Source organism: Amia ocellicauda, chromosome 6 (genome assembly GCF_036373705.1).
Source record: "Amia ocellicauda isolate fAmiCal2 chromosome 6, fAmiCal2.hap1, whole genome shotgun sequence".
Classification (NCBI taxonomy): domain Eukaryota; kingdom Metazoa; phylum Chordata; class Actinopteri; order Amiiformes; family Amiidae; genus Amia; species Amia ocellicauda.
The window spans coordinates 49,779,419-49,800,414 of NC_089855.1; the positions used below are offsets into that span (position 1 = coordinate 49,779,419).

Sequence of the window (20,996 nt, forward strand, 5' to 3'; positions counted from 1 at the left end):
AAACCAACTAAGTCTTTGCCGGCAACAGAAGAGTTAAACTGGGAGAAGGAGATTGAGCCGTACGAAGAATTCTTTTAAAGGACTTTATTAAATAAAGAACTTTACAGACTGCGCTGCCCGCCTGTGCCCACCTGATCAGTGGAGTTTTACAGCTGGACAATTGACTAAGTCGACTGTATACGAAAGTGTCAGTCATTTAAATAGCTATTTGAGTCTTAAGAAACTTGACCCTTGGAACAAACACGGCCCTGCTTTCCTCAAATACTTTGTCTTCAAATAAGTACGGTGAGAGACCCTGCTTGCCAAGAAGATTTTGTGCACAACCTTGGAGCCTTCAAACCAGTGGAAAATCTGTTTGGAAACGACTCTACTTTCGCGAAACCCCAACTTCCAGGTGTATCGACTGAGTGGAAGTTCTTGGACAAAGCCGAACCGGACTGCCTTTGTTCCAAACCACACGGACCTCGTGCCGTGTGCTGTTATCTGAGCCCGAAGCCAGAGAGGCCTCTCTGCGACGAAGTTCAGATAAGTTTAACCGTTTGGAGTTCATGATTCATGACATTTGAGAAATCAATTAGAAATGTTAATCTGTGATTCATAACTCTAGAATGTGTAATATCATTTAGTTTTCTTAAATATAAATGTGTGTTGCATTAAACTGTTTTGTTGATCATTTTAGAAATAAAATCTGTCAACGCCGAGAAATATCTTCTCATTCCTGTTTAACTGTTTAGTCTGAAATTGACACAAGTTAATAGACATTAGATTATTGGTGGCCCTGCCTATCCTTAATCATTGAATAATAATCATTTAAGGGAAATTGTGGTAACAAGTAATGATAGGATCTTTCTCGGCACCTAAACGTGAATGAGACTGATATATATATATAACGAGAAGTTACCTGACATAAATACTAACCTGCGTAGTTATTTAATGTCTGACTAATAATACTAACGAGAGACTCACCTTCGTCTTACTAACCGGTATTGTAGTCAATGTGTTTATAACCTTTCTTGTTTAACGATTTGTGTTATCATATGTGATCCCATGGTCTTTGTTTTGGTCACGGAAGTGATTTGTCTTCGATTTGTTGATCTAGAGTTGAATTGTAATTAGTTTTTCCCTTTTGTATAATTAGTGTAGTGCTACATTTAGTCTTTGTTTTGAATACATTTGACAATTTATATCTTTGGAATTGGTGTCTGCGTCCAATTATTACAGAAATTGAGTTCTACAAGATTCCAGGATTCGTGATAAGGTGATACTATAAATTCACTTCTTTAATTGAAATGTATAAGTGTACCTTACGCTACAGCATGCGAGAGGCAGCGGGATCGATGCCCGCATTCTCCAAGGCCTCAGGCGCTCGTGCCCCGGTTGCGGGGGAGAGTCGCTCACTTTTCTTGCCGCAGACACAGGCGCAAGGCATTGCCTGTTTGCCGTAAGGTTATCAGACACAACGCGCCGGCGACGGCTGCAGCATTAGCACGCCGGCTGGCCCTTCCGAAGTTCCCCAAAAACGACCGAGATGCCGCTTCGACGTCGTAACCCCAGGAACGACCGCAAAGGCACTCCAACCCTCAATCTTCCGATCCGAAGTCAGACCGAAGAGACTGTATGATGTTTTAGATTAAAGATAGTATGCAGACCAAGCAAGTTAGATTTATCGAGCTAGCAAACAGCCATTGAGGCACCTGTTCGGGACGTACCCTGTAGAAATTCCTGTCAACGATAAAAGGATCAAACGGTGGAGAAAAAGCCCGCAGGATGTTTGTCAAAACTCTGTTTGTGGACTGAATGGCTTTCCCAGATTGGCAGGGACTGTTTTTGGTATTGACTGAGGGACAGTTGTAAAAGACAACCTCTCACCGGACCTCTGGCATACACCAAAGAAAGCCACCTCACCTCTCCCCCGGATCTCACAAAACACAATCCCCCCCGCCCCCAGGGAAGACAGACCGCAATCGGACTCGGGCTTGCACCTTTTGATTGGATGAACGGCCGCAAACATTCTATGTCATTTTCTTTTAAAGCTTCATTCGTGCTTGTAAAAAACCGAGGTCTCACTGAAAGAATGCCCTGACGTGGTTGCTTCCAAGCTAGCTGGTTTACAAAGTTCCTTTTCGCTTTAACGATGATTTCCAAGAAGGGAAATAATCTATCTGTAATCTGTCAACACAGGCACCTTCTTCTCCGTTAAGCCACGCGGTCACCACCAGGAAGATGAACGCACCAGGCCGACCCGGAGTTTTCGCCAATTCGTCTCCAAGCCTCCCAAGAGGGAACATAAACAGGCCTTATTCGCAGACACAGGCCCTCACGCAGGGAGACCACCGCTTCACCGCCGCTGCCCCTGCCAAGGGCCCCAGGTCCCACCGAGACTTGAACTCGGATCGCTGGATTCAGAGTCCAGAGTGCTAACCATTACACCATGGAACCAAGCCCGCTGCCCACCTCTTGCCCGTGACAAAAGTTTCTGCTCTACGCACACGTCTCGCTCTGTCGCACGGCCAAGTCCAGAGTGAGCCAAGTTGCACCCAGAGTGCTGCGTGTGGCGGGTCACTTCCGGAGCCGTCCCTGGTGGTCTAGTGGTCAGGATTCGGCGCTCTCACCGCCGCGGCCCGGGTTCGATTCCCGGTCAGGGGAGGTGGATTTGTTGCTCTTCCCCTAGGACCTGTGAGTAGATAGTAGGGTTTTTTGGGCGCGGCCTATTTTGTTATGACGTATGCCCTAAGGGTCTACTCTCTTCTAAGAGGGCGGTGTGTCGTGACGTAGTGAAGAGATAGGATAAAAGGCACAACAATTCATTCATGGTTTAAAATTTAAGAGAATGTCTTACCCGAAAGCTGCGGACGTCGACAGGCTCTACAGGCCTCTTCAAACCCGGGATCACCCCTGGTTCTATTCCCCAGATTTTGTATACACTCCGGAACCCTCTGACTGCGGTTACCCTCCAAGACCTCAGACCCCGGTCCCTCAGGACGAAACAACATGCGGAGCGATGGATGTCCAAATGAGTCTCGGGGATCCCCAGCCTCTGGAGCTCATGGAGGGCCTCGATTTTGCCGAACTGTCTACCGTCTGTGCGTCTCAGGAGGGGGTCAGTCCAATGGATGTAGAAACACCCCACAAACCACCAGGCGACCCAATGAGCATCGGACGGTCTCGGGGGCGTGATGAAGACGCAGGATTTATGCCCGGGGTAGGTGTCCAAGTAAGCAGAGTGGTTAAAAGCACCCTGGTGTATATTCTGAGTGCTCTCATCGACCGAGCTCTGAAAGAAGTCTGTCGGGGGTGTGAAGTGAATCACCCCAGTCAGTTGAGACACAGTTGTTTGTTTGAACCAGACCGTTACTATTTCCTGTTCTATTTCAACGTGTTTTACAGAAGACTGAACAAACCGTGGCTGAAACCGGCACTAATCAAGGCTCTGTCTTACTCCCACATACATGTCACTGCTGGACAAGTCCAGAAAATCATAGATGAGATTTTGCTGGAGCTGAAAAAGGAGCCGTTTATAATAGAGAAACTTGGGCAGCTGCTCAATGACCTGGATGAGCCAAGTAGAAAAACCGCTGGCAAGCTAAAAGCTTATTTCTTCCGTAAAGAAGTTAAAGCTGGGGGCAGCGACGAAGAATTCGACATCTACGCCACTGATTCAGACTCTGACCTGAACTAAGGGACTTTGAACATGGGGAATGTTCTGGACTGCTGCTGCAACTGGTTCTGTCATCAACACTCTGCAGCTAACCTGAGAGCGCTATTACACCATGTGCTTGACAGAAAAGTAGCCAACGCGAGCCTTTTCTCTACAGATTTAACCATCGATGAGGATCAACTTTCAAACCTGGAAAAGTTAATGGTTGCTGTAACAAAGACCGGGGGGTACGAACACTGGGATGAAGCGCTCAAGGGGGCCAAGAATGATATTAGGCCATTTCATCAACATCTGTATGACCTTTTACTGAGCATGTTTAATACCCCTCTGTTTACTTTTAAAATAGGTCATATTGTTGTTTTATTTACATATGTAACTGAGGTGTGTGCCTACAAGATAAAGAAACAGGTATTTGTTGATATAGATCAAGTAACCAATCATCTGATTTCTTTTTGTCTGGACCGTAGAAAAAATTGTTGTGTATGTTATACTTTTCTCAAATGTCTAAAAAGGGGTATCTGCTCTCCTGAAGTTGAATAAAAAACCTTGTATAAAAACTTTGCGCATAGTGTGGGTCTGTGTGTTTATTTGGCAGAATGACTCGGCAAGCTCCCCAAATGCATGAACTATACTACAACCCAGCCAAGATTGGGGGTTTGGCGGGTAAGAAGGGTTTTCAAAGAGGACTCGCTGAGGCCGGCGTGAAGGTTAATGATGTGGTTGTTTCAGAATGGTTACGGGAACAAGACGCCTATACCTTACATAAACCTCTCAGGATTAACTTTAAAAGAAACCGTGTATATGCAACTGACATAGACTCACAATGGCAAATGGATCTAGTCGATATGTCAAATTTATCATAACATAACAATGGTCACAAATTTATGTTGATGTGTATCGATGTGTTATCAAAATATGCCTGGGCTCGCATTCTACATAACAAAACAGGTCGGGCGGTGACAAGGGCCTTTGAGGATATATTGTCCCAGGGACGATGTCCTAAAAAACTGCAGACTGATAAAGGAAAAGAGTTTCTCAACAGAGAATTTCAGAATCTACTGAAGAGACACAAAATACATCATTTCACCACCGGTAATGAGCTTAAGGCATCGGTGGTGGAGAGGTTTAACCGCACCATAAAGACCAAAATGTGGAGATATTTTACAGCGGTCAACACGTTCAAGTATTTTGATAAAGTTCAGGATTTTATCGATGCTTACAACCAAGGGTATCACGCCAGTATTAAAATGAAGCCTATAGATGTTGATCAAAGTAATTCTTTTAAGGTCTATAAAAAATTATACGGCCCATTTATTAAGAAGGGGAAAACTACTTATAAGTTCAACATCGGTGATGTGGTTCGCATTTCAAAGCTAAGGAGTACTTTTGCCAAAGGTTATGAACAAACATTTTCTGACGAATATTTTACAGTTACCGAACAGGTGGCTAGAGACCCCCCCGTGTACCCGTTAAAAGACTATGACGGGGAGGATATAGAAGGAACGTTTTATGAAGCCGAGTTACAAAAAATTATTGTGGGTAAAGACATTGTATACAGAGTTGAAAAGATATTAGCTGAGAAAACCCAGAACCGGAAAAAATATGTGTTGGTGAAATGGCTTGGATGGCCTGAAAAGTTCAATAGTTGGGTCCCGGAACAACAGGTTTGTGATATTCAAGCCTTATAACAACATGCCCGCTGGTGTGATGGGGTCATTACTTTCGATACTCAAGATGGAATCAGGAGGCTTCTACGTGACTCTACCCAGTAACGCCTCTCTCGATATATACCCTAAAAATGAAATATCCAGTTACACGGTACAATTTGGAAAATCTATAGATCTAAGGGGGTCGTGGAAAGTGGGGTTGGCGGAAATACAGTATCCTTACACTTGGGCTGTTTTACAAGATAAGGATGCCACCTTCGCCATTTTTGACGATGTTAAAAAGAGTCAATGGACATTCACGATGCAAGGAGGTTATTATGACAATGTGGATACAATATTAGATGAGATGCATAAACAGTTCTCAGAAGGCACCCCCAACATCAAGCTATATTACAACCCTATTAAAAACAGAGTGTACAAGGTGTCAAAACCTGGTATTAGCATTCAAACCAAAGGACAACTGGGGCGTATATTAGGGTTCTATTCTGACACAGAGAGCAGGTTCTCAGAAGTGGTGGCACCCTTCCCGGCTGACATCAGTGGCGGCTTTTACACTCTTTATGTGTATACGGATATCATAACACACCAGAGGGTCGGGGATAGCTATGTCCCCCTTTTGAGAAATGTACTTATTAAAGGTAAAAGCAATGACATGGTCACAATTACTTATGACAAGCCACACTACGTACCAGTCTCAAAGACCCACTTTGACAACATCACGATCGAAGTAAAATCGGATCAGAATATCAACGTACCCTTCCGCTTCGGTAAAGTTATTGTCAAACTACATTTTCGACCCCTGAAACAGTGTGTACATTATTAAAATGGCTACCTCGAGGGGTTATGTAGATCCTAGCGCCTATGTGGATTATTACAAGATGCAAGCCGTGAACGGCTTGCCCGGTTTTGTAGGAGCCCCCACAATGTATGGAGCCGGTCTAGGAGGACTCTTTCGTGGTCTCTTTAGAATGGCCGTACCCCTGCTTAAGAGAGGCTCTGCTATAGCCAGACCCCACTTGAAATCAGCGGCTAAAAATATTGTTAGTGACGTGTTCACCAATGTTATGAACCGGGCAGCTAGCCATGAGCAGCAGGAGGGTTCGGGTCTCATGGTAATGGCGAGGAGGGGGGGTAAAAGAAGAAACAGTATGTGTCCACCAGGGCGACGAAGATCCGTGGCTAACAAAAAACGAAGAAGCTCTCATTCTCCAACATATCGTGGAAACACTCGGAGAAGGAAGCAGCACAAGAAAAAACCTGCAAAAAGAAAGTCTCAAAGAAAGACAAATAGAGCCTCAGGATACATCTTTTAAAAATGTCTTTTGTCCACAGTCTATCGGAAGAATGCGTCAAATCAGAACTGGATCTGTTTACAGTTCCATACACTCAAACGAGTATAGATAAGAGCATATATGTAGAGATACCCCCTCTTTCCGCAATTTCAGATACGGCCCCTCTGGAGTTTTTTATTGCTGGCAATGGCGAGGATTATATTGATTTGAATAACACATTTATTTTAATGAACTGTAAAGTGACTGATGAGGATGGCGATGCAATCGAGAAGACGGCCAACGCTGGGGTCATCAATTACCCGGTGGCCACCATGTTTTCACAGGTGGATGTGACCCTGGGAGATCGGCTCATTAGTCAAAGCAGCAATACTTACCCCTATAGGGCCATGATGGAGTGTATCCTTAATTATAGTGAGGAGACCCTAAGCAAACAGTTCAGCCCCGGCCTTTTCTTCAAAGACACCCCGGAAGCTATGGACGACCAGGATCCAGAGGGACTCAATAAGGGTTTGCAAAAAAGAACGGCCTTTTCAACAGAAGGGAGGACCTTTGAGCTAATGGGACATATTCATGCAGACATATTTTTCCAAGAAAAACTCATGCTCAACGGGGTAGACATTAAAATTAAAATGATCCGTAGTAAAAGTGCTTTTTGTCTGATGACCCCTGATACTGAAAAATATAAACTGACCATATTATCGGCCTCGCTGTTTGTGAAAAAAGTATCCGTCTCCCCGGCGGTTAAACTAGGACATGCGCAGGCTTTAATGACGGCAAACGCCAAGTACCCGATCGAAAGAGTCTATATGAAAGTCCACAGTATCCCCGCAGGGACACGGGTGATGAACCAGGAAAATCTGTTTCTAGGCCAGCTCCCAAAACAGGTTATTATAGGTCTCGTGGATAATGATGCATTTACCGGGGTTTACAACAAGAACCCCTTTAACTTTAAACATTATAACGCGGAATTTATAGCACTGTACGTCGATGGTGTGCAGGTTCCATCCAGACCTTTTCAACCTGACTTTGAAAACGGCAACGCGGTTCGTGAATATTACAGTCTAGTACTGGCTACGGGTCGCCATCTCAAGGATCAACCTCTGCTGATCGATCGCCGGGAATACTGCAGCGGTTACACCCTGTACGGTTTCAACCTGACCCCTGACGAAGAGTGTGGACAACATTTTTCACTGATGAAGACGGGCAATATGCGTTTGGAGATGCGTTTCAAGCAGCCTCTACCACGCACTGTAAATATGGTCGTGTATGCTGTGTTTGACAACATTATTGAGGTGAATCAGAGGAGAAACGTTCTGTATGATTATTATTAAAATGAACACCAGAGAGCTCAACCACATCATGAATGCCCTGGACGGCTCACGGAAAGTGTTTCAAGGAGTCTACGCCTGCGACCAGCTGCCTAAATTTAAGATCAAGAATTTACCTGCAATGTACATAATCAACACACACCCTAAAAATATGCCCGGAGAACATTGGCTGGCTATTTATCTAAGGGAGGACCGCCGTGGGGAATTTTTTGATTCCTATGGAAACCCCCCGGATTTCAGACCTTTCCCTCGGAAGATCAATAACTTTCTGCTCAACAACTGTCAAGAAACCATTTACAGCGGTCGTCAAGTACAAAGTCTTCAGACCTTCACTTGTGGTCAACACTGTGTGTTTTTCTTATATCATAGATCTAAAGGAAGGTCATACCCCGATATTATGTCCTTGTACAGTGAGGATTTAGGCCAAAATGATAAAAAAGTGGCAGAGTTTGTCAGGACACTGTGGACCCCCCCTTATAACACAATTACTTACGACCCTAGCCAGCCATGTATACAGATGGGGTGTTCTTGTGAGGATTTTAAAAGATGTCATGCGTGTTAAAGTGAAAAAATAATGAAAACAGCCTTTGAATCATTAGTTTTGTTTTTATTCAACACAAATCTTATACAAAGCAGGGTTATGTTATAAATAAATGTACAACATTTGAAAATAAAAATAAAAAATAAAAAAATTGTTTGTCGGTTCCTTATTTACAGGGGAGACAAATAAAAACATGAGATTAATAAGCTTCCCAACGATGGATAGATCCTGAGGAGGGTTGCTCAACACGGTCAGAGTAATGAGATATCGGCGTCAGATCAGTCACCACCTCTTTACACAGACGGATTTTTTGTCGCGTTTCCTGGTTAGGGACTGTTGATTGGGGCATGTTCAGACAGGCCATCGCCTGTAGGAAAGCATTCCAGCCTACAGGTCGGCGACTATCGGGTACCTTATTAGTGCTAGTGACACTCTTCAACAAATCAAACATGTGTGAACCTTTGATCAGTTGTCCTTTAAAAACAAATTCACCCTGTTCATTCCAAGTCGTTACCCGCGGTTTCTGAACCATTTTGTGCAGAATATATTCTGCATGTCTTTTGCTTCTGGCCGGCATGTTTCTCAAAACATCCGTTACAACATCTCCCTCTGAACTCTCAACAGGTTCGGGCACCGCAACATCTTTATCAACCGTACCCCCCGCATCAGTCCCAGAACCATTTTCTTGAGAGGCCATGGTTAAAGTTAAAATGTTTTGATCTTTTTCACCCTGTCTAACCAGACGGAGGTAGCGCTGTAACGTGTTGCTATACATCTGGGCTTTGGAATACTGATTTAAATCGGCCCTGGCCAGTATAGCTTTCATTTCAGAGTCCAGGTTGTTTTCGGCCGTTTGTCTAATGGGCTCTGGCCCGACAACATTTTTTCTCAGTTTCTCAAGCTGCTCCTGAGGGATCAAAAACATTTTCTGAGCATATTCCATTATTAACCCACTCTGGAAGCTAGAAGACTGGTTAGGAAAGGCACGGCTATGCTCAACAGCGGTCCTATAAAACCTCCGGTTTGATTAATCTTCTTTCTTTTTCTTTTAATAGAATACTTCTTATTAGCGATGATCTTGATAACCGCTTTTTGTTTTTTGAGTTTAGAATGTTGAGAAGGGGTTAGGGGTATATTACCGCGTAAGATGTTAAAAGCTATTTCACACAGGGTCTCGATCAAATCCGAGGGGGCCCCTGCCAGCACAGCTTTCCTATGGTGCGGGCTCCCCTCAAATAACATTTGCAAAAGCGGCAGATTTCTTTTAATCCGAACAGACATTCTTATTTATTTCCTTTTCTTTAGCACATACACTGCCGGCCAATCGGGCGGGCACAAACCTGTTCTGAGGCGAAAGTCTTCTGGGGTTTGTGCTTTTAAGTCCACAATCAAGTACCCGTAGGGTTTTTTGGTGGCATCCTCAAATGCCTCCAAAAAGAATTTGGTCTGGTTAGGGTACATTTGACGAGCCAAGACGGTGACCTGTAGTTTATCTCTGGGGTTTTTAAAAAGAATTATATAATTGGCATTTAAATTAATAGTGCGGCTTTTTTTACCTTGAAAAAATAGATTTTGAACTAAATAAATAATACTTAAATTCCTATGATGAGTGTACTTTGTGAAAGCTTTTTCCACTTCACTGTTGTCACCGGCCTGCTCCATCAGGTCATCAAGGATCACTAGATTAGTTTGTCCGGGCGGGAACAGGTCATCGTCACACAACGAGGCGGGGAGACCTTGCACAAATTTCAGATTATTTTTTTTTGATGCCAAATCATCGTAGAGAGGTTGCCAGCAAGAGTAACACCACACTATGTTGTCAAGAGCTTGGGACACGGTTGCGTCCACATCTTCTATGATGTTCTTTATAAGATAGCTCTTACCCGAATTGGAGGGACCGGCTATAATACAGGAGAAAGGGTGTTGAAGTCTGTTATCAAAACCACTGCTAATATCCATAAGGCAGAGTGGTATAATCAGTCTTCAACACTCTTTTATTGTACACCACCCTGAACCGTTTGTTTAGTGATCTATTTTCCAATGTGTACCCCTTTTTATTGTGATAGATCTGATTTCCGGCTGTAATAATCTCGCGAGGAGGCGCGTCTTTCTCGGTTACAAAACTTTGTACCAGGGTCGTCAGAGACTTGATGTTAATGAGCTTGTTGTTACAATGGTTCAGAGTGAAACCCTTAACTTTCATACAGGTCTTACCCGCAGCCGTTCTGTATGCGTAAGTCTTAGGACCCCCTGAAACAAACTCCACTATGTGGTCCTGAGGATCTAGCTCGCTCGTTAACTCCCCAAGGTAGTCCCCGAGGGGAGGGACCCAATCCCCTGGCCTGGTGACAAAGATTACAGAGTCAGTATCATGATAGAGCGTGCGTTCCTGCAGCTGATCCATTAAGTTGTACAGTTCAAGCCGGGCGTAAGCCGTGGTAAAAACCGCTATGAAAACATTAACGTTTCCCTGTTTGGTGGGGAAATCTTTAGGGGCCCTCCACTGGACCTGTGCCACGTGGTCATTTAAGAATTGAAAGTGTGATACTGCATGTTGTTTGGAAAAGATAAATTCTATAAACTGTTCAGGGGTTTTAATCAAGGTTGTGTTTAGACGGTTATTTCTTTCCCCAAACTTACCCCACAGACTGTTTAAAATCAGTTTGGACATTTGTCTCTTGGCGGGGTTTACAGTTATGTTCCCCGGCTCTAGACGGATCCCTTCCTTTTCAAAATATTGCTGAACGTACCGCTCTTTGGCAGCGGAGTCAACACACCATGAGGGATAGCCCGATGCCTCCTGTTTCCCTTTCAGATGGGTCATAATGTACTCAGCAAAAAGAGTATCAGATTTTTCAGAAAAATGCCAAACCTCATACACCTTACCGACTCTGTAACCTTTCTCCACCGCCTTGTCAAGCTCAATGCTACACCAGACACCCGTCAGCGCTCTCTCGTCATCACTGTGCAGACAAGAGGTATTTTGATTTTCAGTTTCCACACACGTTCTACACAGAGGGAACATCAATTTTCCCGAACACCTGTAAGGCAACACGGGTAGGAACAGCTCACGAGGAGGGTACATGGTGACTTTGATCAAACCAAAGTACTGTCCGATTTCGAGAAAGTCACGATAAACAATGGTTGGATGCCCCACCGGGTACATTTTGGTCTTGTTGACATAAGGGTACAGACTGGTGAAATCATAGTAATCTACTCTCTCACCCTCCTTTACCTCATAATGTAAACAGAGGGCGTTGGTACGACCCCCAAATAACGCATCCCTGGGCTCTAGACGTTCAGGAAAGTCCAAGGTTTCCATAAACCGTTGTACCCCCACATCCTGTTGCTTCAGGGTCGTCCACGCGTGTTCCCAAATCACCAGTACATTCAAACCATAGGTGTTATTTAAAGTTTCAATTCGTTCCTGGAAATCATAGTACATATCACCGCAGAGTTTTTGTGTTACGGGGTTAAAGGTGTTTGGGTCGAAGCACTGAGGACAGCCATGGTAAATACAACCAGCAAACTCATAAGCGGTACGCCGCCCGGACACGTCGCTAAAACCGTCTAAGTAGTAAGGACCCATTTTGACTTCCCCTTGATTTAAAGCATGTCTGATGAAGATGTTATCCCGGGCACTCAGATATTCCAGCCACTGTATGGAGACAGTCGAAAAGTTCTTTTGTCTAGCACGATAGTTGTCAGAAGTGGTGTCCGCTATAGTGTTTTTCTGCAAGAAATTGGATCGATACTTTTTCATGCAGAGAGACGCTATGGTCACACTTTGCAAAGGGTCGAGACCCGACGTGTTGATAACCTCGGTGCGGAAACGCAAACAGGCTTCTTTAAGGATCACCACATCATTTTTACAATAAGCGGCCATCTCTTCTTGGAAATCAAAAACACCCCCCTTAACCGTATTGTACCATTTAAAGAATTCCTCCCTCTCATGAGACATCATAGTATCAACCCCATAATAAGAGGCGGGCGGGTAGGACCCTCGATAATTTTGAGTGTCCTTAGTATTAAAAAAATGGCAGAACCAACCTTTCTTCTGAGCCTCAAAACCCAGAGCTTTAGGCAAAGCGCTCAATTTCATGGGGAGGAAATTTAACGAGTCTATGTAACGTTGGTTGAAAGCCTCGTCGGTGAAACACATGATCTTGCTACCCTGAGCTATTATTTTTGGGGTCACCCCATTTTCCACCAGATACTTCATCAATATGTAAGAATCATAACCCTTAGCATTGTGGGCAATAAATGTGTAATTGAGGTATTTTGGACCGCGATACCGCGTAAAGAAATCCCTGACACAACTCTCACCGCTAGCTGACCACTCACAATCCAACATGTCAATACAGTGTATATAATTAGCAACATGGACCCCGTTTTCTTGCCGGCATTCAAAATCAAAAAAGACATACCGGTTGTGCGGCGGCTCCTTTTTAACCGGCTGAATAAAGCACTGGTGTTCAGACGCCGGGGTTAAATCCGCATTACAGATCCTACATCTCGGTTCCAGACATTTGTGTGGTTTAACCTCATGAAAACGGTACTGGAGGCAACACTGCGGGCAATATTTAGTTTGATCACAATAACTCCGTTTTTTAACCCCCTCAGCAGCGGCCCTCTGCACCTTATGTTCGGAAAAACAGAACGCGGAGAGACAAATCCTTAAGCAATCTTTACATCGGATGGTAGGGGCCAAACCCTTACGACATTGCGGATTGAAACAGACGTTACAGTAACCGTCACAGCGGTGCTTAAGCTTATCATTGAAGGCCTTATAACACCAATGACAAACATACGAACAACCCAAAAAAGCCGTCAAACTCTTTATTCCAAAGTAATGACTATCACTTAGGAAGAGAAACAGTGTCTGTGTATGGGTTTCAGGATGTGTCTGAAATTTCACAAATACTTCCTTTACCTCACAACGGTACCACACAACAATTTTTAAAGACAACAACTCCTCAAACATGGCAATGTCTGAAAAGGCAACCATCTGTTGAGAGTTTAAGCCGGCCCTCTGATGAAGCATTAAAGCCTCTTGCATAGCTTGGGGTTCAGGCATGTCGGGGGTGAGTAGTTTTATTAAACTGTAAGCAAAACAGAGCTTATTGTCCCCATTGGAACTCACCACTAATTGCCTGAGCTTGTTCCTAATTATGTCGTTCTTCAAGCATTTCGACAGTCTTCTAAGCGCCCCACCCTCAGGGTTAGGAACCACATTCATTACCAGAGACAGACTTTCATCAGCTAAGATGGATGCGTTACTTTGCAATAACGCTTCGATTTTAGCCAGAAATTCATCAACATCTAAATTATCTCCACTCAGCATTACAGATAGGTTGCTAAACAAATCATCCCCTCTGAGTTCTAACTGTACAACATCTCGAGGTCTGACCCTTTCAGCAACCTGTTCAAGCATGTTTTGCAAGGCCTCGTGTATGTTGACAAATATTTCTGCATAATTGTCACAATTTAAAAGTTCTGCAAAATTAAAACGCTGAATCATTTCAAAATTGTTATAGGCCGGTCTATCTATAATCACGGGATCACTGGTACTTTTGGACACATCATCATTTTGAACAAAGCCTTCAACCCCTACATTCTCACAGAGCATGTCATCCACAGCCTTATCAGTCTCAGAACCCTCCACATTCCGAACACCCCCACCGCTGACATCTACAAAACCCCCTTTTTGAGGAGGCTCATTTAAAGCCTGTAAAAGTCCTTCAAAGATATCCACCCGGTTAATGTCAAGACCCTCCTCTATAGTGACGGCTGCTTCTGCCGCCGTACTGTGTTCTAATTGTCTCAAATCATTTATAATAGGGGCAGAATTTGGTCGGGGTAGCGTCTCCAAAGCCTCCACCATTTCAAACAAATCGGGGTGAACTAGGGGTTGAACCTCTATAAGCGCTACCGTTGGGAGGTGGTTATTTAGATCATTGACCATCTGTAACAGGTCGGGGTTCACGGTAAGTCTGGTAATTCACATTCTATCGGTGGTGATTGGGGGTTATTTAAATCATTTATCATTTGTAATAGTTCCTGGTTCATTGGGACATCAGAGGAGTTCACAACAGGGCCGAGGGTGTTCTCTCGGGAAGGTCTTTTTGGGGCCCTAACTTGTTCATAATCCTTTAGTTTGTGAGTTCTTTTACCAAGTCCGGACATTTTTTTTATTTTTTATTTTTCCAACAACCCACAATAGTAAGGCGTTTTGTATCTATTAAAACATTAAATACGGTACAATTCGTTAGTAAGGGTATTAATAAGGGTGTTTTGGCTCTCTATCACAAGGTTTTGCCCCACTAACACAAGTCTTTGATTTAGTAACAAGGTATGTAGCAACTCATGCCGACCTTCAGGAAGTAGCTCCGGGGGATGGTGTCCTGGCTCAGCTGCAAAGGATGGTCGCTCCGGTAAATCTCGGTCGAAGGAGGCAGGGAGCGAGCGTATACTCACGGACGGAGACCAAGAAGGCCTTTGCGGTGACACCCTGGCCAATCGCGGTGTACTGTTCAGCGTTTCTGTAGCCAAGAAACGGGGCTGGGGGGACGATGTTGAAACCAGTCCGTCGTTGGGTGGTGTGTCAACCCTGACTGACGGCGACCCCTGAGGTTGTTGGTTGCCTGTATTTGTTCCGCCCGACAATGCGGCGGGCTGAATCTGGATTGTTGAATTACCCCCAGAAGGCTGTGGCCTGAGTAGATGTTGGGGGATCTCCAAGACCACCGTGGGGGATCCTCTCGGTGATCTCTCCGGGGAAGATGTTTGATCCCACTTAGACGGGGTAATTGTCCTCAATAGCTCATCCACAGAATGACTATCCCAAGAGTCTTGGGAAGAATAAAAATATACATTACATTTACATCTTTAAACGGCGACAGAAATCAAACTTAAAACAACATGTCCAGGACCTTCAAAACCTTTAGCTTTTTTAGACCTTTGAAAATAGGCTTAGACATTCACTACAACGCCTTATTATTTACAGACAATATATTTATTAGGACTTGATAATAAATGTAAAACAGAGAAGCCTCTGTAAATAAACTGTTTCTTAAATGTAATATTGTTAATAAAACACTTTTTATACACACACACACCACATTTCATTTTTAAACGAACCTTCCAAGTGTAAACGCTTCCTGATCCCGGGACTTCCTGTTTCACAAACGTTTTCACGATCTGTTTAAATATTAAATACAATGAACACCTTCAAGCCTTTTCCTACAGCCACTTTAAAACAGAAGTATAATTGCGGGAGATAAGCCAAACAACTTACTAAAACCTTTCGGACAGCTTTACTTCCTAACCAGACGGTCGGGCAATCGGTCATTTCTAAACACATGCCCCAGAAACAAGCCTAGACCTGTCCGGACTTCTAAAGATCTTTCCCAGAACCCCCAAGACCTACAGGAAATGGGCACCCCTCGCTTAAATATTAGCCCTCAACGGGCAAACAAAACCCTTTTAAAAACATTAAAGTTTGAAAGATCTTACTTACCTCCAAAGAATATTCGTTTCTTATGTTTTTCAGCTGGTTTAGCTTTTTGCACTTCTGTGAAGGTAAGAGACATGTTTAACCTTTAACCACCCCGCTTTATAAAAAGCTTTAACCTCTTACAAGCGGCAGATATATACTCACCGCTATCAGATACAGGGGCTGACGGCCTTTCAGATTCTTGAAAGGTTACGGTTCTCGAAGGTAAAACTAAACAAGCCCTCGCTGTGGAAGGCCTTTCGTTGTCTCGAACCACGTTTCTTAATACTGTTAGAAAGGATATTTTTTTAAATTAACAAGACGGGCCTCAAACATCTTACAGAAACGTTATACAAACAAACAGGGGTTTAGTTCTTACCCGGTCGGCAGACAGCCTGTCTAGGGACAACCACTTCTCTTGGTTGATCCTCGGAGACATTAATCACAGGCCTTTCGATAGTTTCTGTGTAATTAAAGAGACCGCCATTAATATATATTAAAACGTTTTCATAACTCTAATGAGCCGCTTCAAAACACAACCACACACCCATACATAAGAACCCTTGAGCGCAAACACAAAAATCTTACCGTCGTTGTTCCAGATGATCTCCTCAGCGTTGGGAATTAACTCCTGTTGACTGGCTGAAAAATAATTTTACAGAACTTAAAACAGATGTTATAACCTTATTTACAATACATGCCCACAACCCGCTCTGAGTTAATGAAAATAATCTGAAGACTTACCTAAAAACTCGTTTAAATCGAAGTCGTTGATGTTGTTTCCGGACATTGTTGATCTTTAGGCTTAAATCGAAAGGTCAGTATGAGTCTGTCGAGCTGAAGACCAGACCTTCATACTTATACTGATGGCCGGATGCCGGATCTGCTTGTAAGGCATTGCTCTGGGCTGGCCTTTGTGCCGTCCTGTTACCAATTAACATATCAAAACCAACCAATAAAATGACCCTGCATCAATTTCAAATAGAAACCAAGATGGCGACGATCTCTCTCCTCTCTACTCTAAACTTTTATTAGAACCTTTTGGTCTCTCAAAAAAACATTTTTAAGCATCAAGACCTATAGTCAATAAACACTAAGAATATTTCAGGCCTTTATACGCGCTAAAAAACAACCTGAGCCAAGAAAATAACTATAAAGATCTAAAATAAGTAGCGCTTTTCCAGTGATTTTTTTTTTTTTTTAATAGCGATGCTTTGTTTGGTATTAAACAAGTCACAAACTACTCAGAACAGCGTTTATCCCCACAAAAGAGATATTTGGGTTTATTTTACAAAGCTTATAGATTATATAGTTTAAAAGTATTCTGAATGTTTTGAGACCACACGCCATGCCTACGTTTGTCTGAGCCCACCCCCGTCCCCCGTGGTGTGAGTGATTTAGCCTTGAGTGTTGTGATCTATTTAGCATTGAGTGATCAGTTGTTTTTATTTTTTAAATGATTCCTTATCATCAGGGATTGAGCCTGCTAAAATACCTTAAAAACATATCCTTATCTTAAGTCTAACTCTTATGAGCTTTAAGACCCTAGAATGTATTTAAGTAAAACGAATGAACACATTATGTGTGAGATAAAATATAACCACAGCTTTTTTTTTTTTTTTTTTTTTTTTACAAAAACAATTAACCTATACCGACAAACACCCACACACACACACACTCTCTTTTTTTAAATTTTATTTTTAATTAAATTTGAGGGGAGAGACAGAGCCATATACATTGGGGTTAACATAAGTACCCTATGCAAAACAGGAATTGTTAGGACCTGTGACCATTACAGACAACAGAACTTGTTGATCTTATAAAATGATTGGGCGAGAGAGAGAGATATAGAGACAGACAGAGACAGAGCCAGTGTGAATATGATAAACGCACTATTCAAAATGGCATTGTTAAGACCTGGGACCATTACAGACAACAGAACTTGTTGATCTTATAAAATGCTTGGGCGAGAGAGACAGAGAGAGAGAGACAGACAGAGACAGAGACAGAGACAGTGTGAATATGATAAACGCACTATTCAAAATGGCATTGTTAAGACCTGGGCCCCTTACATGTATATTTAAAAAAGACCCCCAACCACTACAGGAAGACCCGACCCATTCACACTCTACAGTTGACCAACAAGAACAACAAGAACAACCGATTATGGGTGGCCTTGTTGTTCAGGGTTTTAGGGGTGTACACTTTCTGACGGATATGACGTAGGAATAATTAAGGAAATAACTCTAAAATCACGCCCCCCAATAATGACGTAGGAATATTAATAAGCTTAGGGCATACGTCATAACAAAATAGGCCGCGCCCAAAAAACCCTACTATCTACTCCTGTGTGGTGCATTTTCTCTCTCTCTATCTGTGATTAAATCCTTACTTATATACATATGTCCATGAACGTTTCTGGAGCTCATGTACATCACATCACACGACGGGCCGTGATCTTTTCGGTCACTTTGAAAGTTTTGCTCATGACAATCCTTTTCTATTGCGGCACGATGGCTGCCACCGAGGAAGGAAAGTCGTCCGCAGTTGGTTGCAAGCTTGCCTGAAGCGCAGGAAAGGACTTACTCGCGACGTGCCACTTAAAGACTGAAGAAGTGGGGGTCGGCCTCACCGAGAGCCCTGAGGATTAGCTCACGTGGTAGAGCGCTCGCTTAGCATTGTAGCGTTATGTTGGGTGTATTTGGATAAGAGCATTTGGGCTCTGAGCTGAAGCACTGATCTAAAGAAAACCTCTCCCCCCCAAAGTTATCAGATTCCCTTAGCTCATCAGCTTGGAACTGGTTTGCATCAAAGTGACAGTTTTGGGGAGGATGGCACCAAGAAGAGGCCAAATAGTTTGGAATTCTGCTATGAGATGTTTGGAGAAAGGGGCCTGTAGGTGATAAAAACTCTTTGAAGTGGACGAGAGCCGAAATCCCGACATAGAGCTACGAACCCAGGCCAACCGGCATTTCCAAAAGATGGCATGGATTGACATCAGTCATAAATCAAGCCCCCCTCCAATAGGACACTGGGGGCTGAAACCGAAATCCAATCTCAAAAACTCAAGAACCAATCACCTCTTGATCTTACAGACTATAAGGAACAGCGGACAGTGTTTCTCGCTCTCTCTCACCTGAACCAGTAACTCGCTGCCACAGCTCAACCTGTAGCTCTGTAGCCAGAACCGGAACCAGAAACCAACTAAGTCTTTGCCGGCAACAGAAGAGTTAAACTGGGAGAAGGAGATTGAGCCGTACGAAGAATTCTTTTAAAGGACTTTATTAAATAAAGAACTTTACAGACTGCGCTGCCCGCCTGTGCCCACCTGATCAGTGGAGTTTAACAGCTGGACAATTGACTAAGTCGACTGTATACGAAAGTGTCAGTCATTTAAATAGCTATTTGAGTCTTAAGAAACTTGACCCTTGGAACAAACACGGCCCTGCTTTCCTCAAAGACTTTGTCTTCAAATAAGTACGGTGAGAGACCCTGCTTGCCAAGAAGATTTTGTGCACAACCTTGGAGCCTTCAAACCAGTGGAAAATCTGTTTGGAAACGACTCTACTTTCGCGAAACCCCAACTTCCAGGTGTATCGACTGAGTGGAAGTTCTTGGACAAAGCCGAACCGGACTGCCTTTGTTCCAAACCACACGGACCTCGTGCCGTGTGCTGTTATCTGAGCCCGAAGCCAGAGAGGCCTCTCTGCGACGAAGTTCAGATAAGTTTAACAGTTTGGAGTTCATGATTCATGACATTTGAGAAATCAATTAGAAATGTTAATCTGTGATTCATAACTCTAGAATGTGTAATATCATTTAGTTTTCTTAAATATAAATGTGTGTTGCATTAAACTGTTTTGTTGATAATTTTAGAAATAAAATCTGTCAACGCCGAGAAATATCTTCTCATTCCTGTTTAACTGTTTAGTCTGAAATTGACACAAGTTAATAGACATAAGATTATTGGTGGCCCTGCCTATCCTTAATCATTGAATAATAATCAGTTAAGGGAAATTGTGGTAACAAGTAATGATAGGATCTTTCTCGGCACCAAAACGTGAATGAGACTGATATATATATAACGAGAAGTTACCTGACATAAATACTAACCTGCGTAGTTATTTAATGTCTGACTAATAATACTAACGAGAGACTCACCTTCGTCTTACTAACCGGTATTGTAGTCAATGTGTTTATAACCTTTTTTGTTTAACGATTTGTGTTATCATATGTGATCCCATGGTCTTTGATTTGGTCACGGAAGTGATTTGTCTTCGATTTGTTGATCTAGAGTTGAATTGTAATTAGTTTTTCCCTTTTGTATAATTAGTGTAGTGCTACATTTAGTCTTTGTTTTGAATACATTTGACAATTTATATCTTTGGAATTGGTGTCTGCGTCCAATTATTACAGAAATTGAGTTCTACAAGATTCCAGGATTCGTGATAAGGTGATACTATAAATTCACTTCTTTAATTGAAATGTATAAATGTACCTTACGCTACAGCATGCGAGAGGCGGCGGGATCGATGCCCGCATTCTCCAAGGCCTCAGGCGCTCGTGCCCCGGTTTCGGGGGAGAGTCGCTCACTTTTCTTGCCGCAGACACAGGCGCAAGGCATTGCCTGTTTGCCGTAAGGTTATCAGACACAACGCGCCGGCGACGGCTGCAGCATTAGCACGCCGGCTGGCCCTTCCGAAGTTCCCCAAAAACGACCGAGATGCCGCTTCGACGTCGTAACCCCAGGAACGACCGCAAAGGCACTCCAACCCTCAATCTTCCGATCCGAAGTCAGACCGAAGAGACTGTATGATGTTTTAGATTAAAGATAGTATGCAGACCGAGCAAGTTAGATTTATCGAGCTAGCAAACAGCCATTGAGGCACCTGTTCGGGACGTACCCTGTAGAAATTCCTGTCAACGATAAAAGGATCAAACGGTGGAGAAAAAGCCCGCAGGATGTTTGTCAAAACTCTGTTTGTGGACTGAATGGCTTTCCCAGATTGGCAGGG

At 43.3% G+C, this 20,996-nt stretch overlaps 2 non-coding genes across 2 annotated transcripts; one reads left to right on the top strand and one right to left on the bottom strand.

Moving 5' to 3' along the window:
- Window positions 1–2,367: 2,367 nt before the first annotated feature.
- On the bottom strand, window positions 2,368–2,439 carry trnaq-cug (transfer RNA glutamine (anticodon CUG)). Its single transcript has one exon. It is a non-coding gene; the product is annotated as a tRNA-Gln (tRNA).
- Window positions 2,440–2,574: 135 nt separating this feature from the next.
- On the top strand, window positions 2,575–2,646 carry trnae-cuc (transfer RNA glutamic acid (anticodon CUC)). The gene has a single exon. It is a non-coding gene; the product is annotated as a tRNA-Glu (tRNA).
- Window positions 2,647–20,996: the final 18,350 nt, after the last annotated feature.